Source organism: Triticum dicoccoides, chromosome 6A (assembly GCF_002162155.2).
Source record: "Triticum dicoccoides isolate Atlit2015 ecotype Zavitan chromosome 6A, WEW_v2.0, whole genome shotgun sequence".
In the NCBI taxonomy this organism is placed as follows: Eukaryota; Viridiplantae; Streptophyta; class Magnoliopsida; order Poales; family Poaceae; genus Triticum; species Triticum dicoccoides.
In genome coordinates, this window is record NC_041390.1 from 498,002,735 (window position 1) to 498,009,524 (window position 6,790).

A 6,790-nucleotide genomic window follows, 5' to 3' on the forward strand; every position below is an offset into this window, starting at 1 on the left:
AATACTTACGATCTCCCCGGGGGCTTGGCCCGGGGCAACCACTCGTCTTCGCCCTCGTCGGCGGCGGTGGAACTGTCTGGAAGGGGAGTCCTCCCCTTCTTGGACCCTTCGGCCTCCCCTGTTGGGGCGGCCTTCCTTTTCTTGTCTCACCCGCCTGGAGGGGGAGCATCTTCTTCTTCCTCCTCGTCTTCGGGGGAGGAGTGTGCCGCAGAGTTATCGGACGATGAGTCTGATAACACCTGGCGTCGGGAACTCTTTCGGGTTCCCTTGGCCTTCTTGGTCTTCTCCGGCACCTTTTAAGGGGCCGGAGTCAACATCTTCGCTAGAAGAGCGTCTGCGGGGCCTTCGTGTTGGGGAACGGTGCAGAAAATTAAAAATTTTCCTACGGTTTCACCAAGATCCATCTATGAGTTCATCTAAGCAACGAGTCAAGGGAGTGAGTTTGCATCTACATACCACTTGTAGATCGAGTGCGGAAGCGTTCAAGGGGTTGGTGATGATGGAGTCGTACTCGATGTGATTCGGATCACCGATGACCAAGTGCTGAACGGACAGCACCTCCGCGTTCAACACACGTACGGTACGGGCGACGTCTCCTCCGTATTGATCCAGCAAGGAGGAAGGAGAGGTTGAGGAAGACAGCTCCAACGGCAGCACGACGGCGTGGTGTTGTTGGTGCAACAGTACTCCGACAGGGCTTCGCCAAGCACGTACGGAGGAGGAGAGGTGTTGGGGAGGGGAGGGGCTGCGCCTTGGCTTGTGTGTAGCAGCCCACCCCTCACCCCTCTATATATAGGAGGAGAGGGGCAAGGGGGCCGGCCCTTTAGGGGAAACCCTAGAGGGGGGCGGCGGCCAAAGGGAGAGGGAAAAGGGTGGCTTGCCCCCCAAGCTAGGGGGGCGCCCCCTTTAGGGTTTCCCCTCCCCTTGTCCTAGCCGCATGGACCTAGGTGGGGAGGCGCGCCCAGCCCACTAGGGGCTGGCTCCCTCTCCCACACAGCCCATGTGGCCCCCCCAGGGGGTTGGCCCCACCCGGTGGACCCCCGGAACCCTTCCGGTGGCCCCGGTACAATACCGGTATACCACCGAAACTTTCCAGTGTCCGTTTAACCACTTTCCTTATATAAATCTTTACCTCCGGACCATTCCAGAACTCCTCGTGACGTCCGGGATCTCATCCGGGACTCCGAACAACATTCGGTAATCACATACTTGTCTTCCTGATAACCCTAGCGTCACCGAACCTTAAGTGTGTAGACCCTACGGGTTCGGGAGACATGCAGACATGACCGAGACGACCTCAGGTCAATAACCAACAGCGGGATCTGGATACCCATGTTGGCTCCCACATGCTCCTCGATGTTGTCATCGGATGAACCACGATGTCAAGGGTTCAAGCAACCCCGTATTCTATTCCCTTTATCAGACGGTATGTTACTTGCCCGAGACTCGATCGTCGGTATCCCAATACCTCGTTCAGTCTCGTTCCCGGCAAGTCACTTTACTCGTACCATAATGCATGATCCCATGACCAGACACTTGGCCACCTTGAGCTCATTATGATGATGCACTACCGAGTGGGCCCAGTGATACCTCTCCGTAACATGGAGTGACAAATCCCAGTCTTGATCCGTGTCAACCCAACAGACACTTTCGTAGATACCTGTAATGCACCTTTATAGTCACCCAGTTACGTTGTGACGTTTGGTACACCCAAAGCACTCTTACGGTATCCGGGAGTTACACGATCTCATGGTCTAAGGAAGAGATACTTGACATTGGAAAAGCTCTAGCAAATGAACTAACCGACCTTTGTGCTATGCTTAGGATTGGGTCTTGTCCATCATATCATTCTCCTAATGATGTGATCCCGTTATGAACGACATCCAATGTCCATAGCCAGGAAACCATGACTATCTGTTGATCACAACGAGCTAGTCAACTAGAGGCTCACTAGGGACATATTGTGGTCTATGTATTCACACGTGTATTACGATTTCCGGATAATACAGTTATAGCATGAATAAAAGACTATTATCATGAACAAAGAAATATAATAATAACACTTTTATTATTGCCTCTAGGGCATATTTCCAACAGTCTCCCACTTGCACTAGAGTCAATAATCTAGTTACATTGTGATGAATCGAACACCCATAGAGTTCTGGTGTTGATCATGTTTCGCTCGCGAGAGAGGTTTAGTCAACGGATCTGCGACATTCAGATCCGTATGTAGTTTGCAAATTTCTATGTCTCCATCTTGAACATTCTCACGGATGGAGTTGAAACGACGCTTGATGTGCCTGGTCTTCTTGTGAAACCTGGGCTCCTTGGCAAGGGCAATAGCTCCAGTGTTGTCACAGAAGAGTTTGATCGGCCCCGACGCATTGGGTATGACTCCTAGGTCGGTGATGAACTCCTTCACCCAAATAGCTTCATGTGCTGCCTCCGAGGCTGCCATGTACTCCGCTTCACATGTAGATCCCGCCACCACGCTCTGCTTGCAGCTGCACCAGCTTACTGCTCCACCATTCAACATATACACGTATCCGGTTTGTGACTTAGAGTCATCCAGATCTGTTTCAAAGCTAGCGTCGACGTAACCCTTTACAACGAGCTCTTCATCACCTCCATAAACGAGAAACATGTCCTTTGTCCTTTTCAGGTACTTCAGGATATTCTTGACCGCTGTCCAGTGTTCCTTGCCGGGATTACTTTGGTACCTTCCTACCAAACTTACGGCAAGGTTTACATCAGGTCTGGTACACAGCATGGCATACATAATAGATCCTATGGCTGAATCATAGGGGATGACACTCATCTCTTCTATATCTTTTGTCGTGGTCGGGCATTGAGCCGAGCTCAATCCCACACCTTGCAATACAGGCAAGAACCCCTTCTTGGACTGATCCATTTTGAACTTCTTCAAAATTTTATCAAGGTATGTGCTTTGTGAAAGACCTATGAGGCGTCTCGATCTATTTCTATAGATCTTGATGCCTAATATATAAGCAGCTTCTCCAAGGTCCTTCATTGAAAAACACTTATTCAAGTAGGCCTTAATGTTGTCCAAGAATTCTATATCATTTCCCATCAGGAGTATGTCATCTACATATAATATGAGAAATGCTACAGAGCTCCCACTCACTTTCTTGTAAACGCAGGCTTCTCCATAAGTCTGCATAAACCCAAACGCTTTGATCATCTCATCAAAGCGAATATTCCAACTCCGAGATGCTTGCACCAGCCCATAAATGGATCGCTGGAGCTTGCATACTTTGTTAGCGTTCTTAGGATCGACAAAACCTTTTGGCTGTATCATATACAGTTCTTCCTTAAGATAACCGTTAAGGAATGCCGTTTTGACGTCCATCTGCCATATCTCATAATCATAGTATGCGGCAATTGCTAACATGATTCGGACGGACTTAAGCTTCGCTACGGGAGAGAAAGTCTCATCGTAGTCAATCCCTTGAACTTGCCGATAACCCTTAGCGACAAGTCGAGCTTTATAGATGGTGACATTACCATCCGCGTCCGTCTTCTTCTTAAAGATCCATTTGTTTTCTATCGCTCGCCGATCATCGGGCAAGTCAGTCAAAGTCCATACTTTGTTTTCATACATGGATTCTATCTCGGATTTCATGGCTTCTAGCCATTTGTTGGAATCTGGGCCCGCCATCGCTTCTTCATAGTTCGAAGGTTCACCTTGTCTAACAACATGATTTCCAGGACAGGGTTGCCGTACCATTCTGGTGCGGAACGTGTCCTTGTGGACCTACGAAGTTCAGTAGCAACTTGATCCGAAGTACCTTGATCACATCATTATTTTCCTCTTCAGTTGGTGTAGGCATCACAGGAACATTTTCTTGAGCTGCACTACTTTCCTGTTCAAGAGGTAGTACTTCATCGAGTTCTACTTTCCTCCCACTTACTTCTTTCGAGAGAAACTCTTTTTCCAGAAAGGATCCGTTCTTGGCAACAAAGATCTTGCCCTCGGATCTTAAGTAGAAGGTATACCCAATGGTTTCTTTAGGGTATCCTATGAAGACGAATTTTTCCGACTTGGGTTCGAGCTTTTCAGGTTGAAGTTTCTTGACATAAGCATCGCATCCCCACACTTTTAGAAACGACAGCTTAGGTTTCTTCCCAAACCATAATTCATATGGTGTCGTCTCAACGGATTTAGACGGTGCCCTATTTAAAGTGAATGTAGTTGTCTCTAGAGCGTATCCCCAAAATGATAGTGGTAAATCGGTAAGAGACATCATAGACCGCACCATATCTAATAGAGTGCGATTACGACGTTCGGACACACCGTTACGCTGAGGTGTTCCAGGCGGCGTTAGTTGTGAAACGATTCCACATTTCCTTAAGTGTGTACCAGATTCGTGACTTAAGTATTCTCCTCCACGATCTGATCGTAGGAATTTTATCTTTCGGTCACGTTGATTCTCTACCTCATTCTGAAATTCCTTGAACTTTTCAAAGGTCTCAGACTTGTGTTTCATTAAGTAGACATACCCATATCTACTCAAGTCATCAGTGAGAGTGAGAACATAACGATATCCTCCGCGAGCCTCAACACTCATTGGACCGCACACATCGGTATGTATGATTTCCAATAAGTTGGTTGCTCGCTCCATTGTTCCGGAGAACGGAGTCTTGGTCATCTTGCCCATGAGGCATGGTTCGCATGTGTCAAATGATTCATAATCGAGAGACTCTAAAAGTCCATCAGCATGGAGCTTCTTCATGCGCTTGACACCAATGTGACCAAGGCGGCAGTGCCACAAGTATGTGGGACTATCGTTATCAACTTTACATCTTTTGGTATTCATGCTATGAATATGTGTAGTATTACGCTCGAGATTCATTAAGAATAAACCATTGACCATCGGAGCATGACCATAAAACATATCTCTCATATAAATCGAACAACCATTATTCTCAGACTTAAATGAGTAGCCATCTCGTATTAAACGAGATCCAGATACAATGTTCATGCTCAAACTTGGCACTAAATAACAATTATTAAGGTTCAAAACTAATCCCGTGGGTAAATGTAGAGGTAGCGTGCCGACGGCGATCATATCGACTCTGGAACCATTCCCGACGCGCATCATCACCTCGTCCTTCGCCAGTCTCCGCTTATTCCGCAGCTCCTGCTGTGAGTTACAAATATGAGCAACGGCACCGGTATCAAATACCCAGGAGTTACTACGAGTACTGGTAAGGTACACATCAATTACATGTATATCAAATATACCTTTAGTGTTGCTGGCCTTCTTATCCGCTAAGTATTTGGGGCAGTTCCGTTTCCAGTGACCCTTCCCCTTGCAATAAAAGCACTCAGTCTCAGGCTTGGGTCCATTCTTTGACTTCTTCCCGGCAACTGGCTTACCGGGCGCGGCAACCTCCTTGTCGTCCTTCTTGAAGTTCTTCTTACCCTTGCCCTTCTTGAACTTAGTGGTCTTATTGACCATCAACACTTGATGTTCTTTCTTGATTTCAACCTCTGCTGACTTCAGCATAGAAAATACTTCAGGAATGGTCTTTACCATCCCCTGCATATTGTAGTTCATCACAAAGCTCTTGTAGCTTGGTGGGAGCGACTGAAGGATTCTGTCAATGACTGCCTCATCAGGGAGGTTAATATTCAGCTGGGTCATACGGTTGTGCAACCCAGACATCTTGAGTATGTGCTCACTGACAGAACTATTTTCCTCCATCTTACAACTATAGAATTTGTCAGAGATGTCATATCTCTCGACCCGGGCATGAGCTTGGAAAACTAGTTTCAGCTCTTCGAACATCTCATATGCTCCGTGATGCTCAAAACGCTTTTGGAGCCCCGGTTCTAAGTTGTAAAGCATGCCGCACTGAACGAGGGAGTAATCATCAGCACGAGACTGCCAAGCATTCATAATGTCTTGGTTCTCTGGGACGGGAGCGTCACCTAGCGGTCCTTCTAGGACATATTGTTTCCTGGCAGCTATGAGGATGATCCTCAGGTTCCGGACCCAGTCTGTATAGTTGCTGCCATCATCTTTCAGCTTGGTTTTCTCTAGGAACGCGTTGAAGTTCAAGTTGACATGAGCGTTGGCCATTTGATCTACAAGACATATTTGCAAAAGATTTTAGACTAAGTTCATGATAATTAAGTTCATCTAATCAAATTATTGAATGAACTCCCACTCAGATTAGACATCCCTCTAGTCATCTAAGTGTTACACGATCCGAGTCGACTAAGCCGTGTCCGATCATCACGTGAGACGGACTAGTCATCGTCGGTGAACATTCTCATGTTGATCGTATCTTCCATACGACTCGTGTTCGACCTTTCGGTATCCATGTTCCGAGGCCATGTCTGTACATGCTAGGCTCGTCAAGTTAACCCTAAGTGTTTTTGCATGTGTAAAACTGTCTTACACCCGTTGTATGTGAACGTAAGGATCTATCACACCCGATCATCACGTGGTGCTTCGAAACGACGAACTTTAGCAACGGTGCACAGTTAGGGGGAACACTTTCTTGAAATTGTTATAAGGGATCATCTTATTTACTACCGTCGTTCTAAGTAAACAAGATGCATAAACATAATAAACATCACATGCAATTATATAAAGTAGTGACATGATATGGCCAATATCATATAGCTCCTTTGATCTTCATCTTCGGGGCTCCATGATCATCTTGTCACCGGCATGACACCATGATCTCCATCATCGTGTCTTCATGAAGTTGTCACGCCAACGACTACTTCTACTTCTATGACTAACGCGTTTAGCAA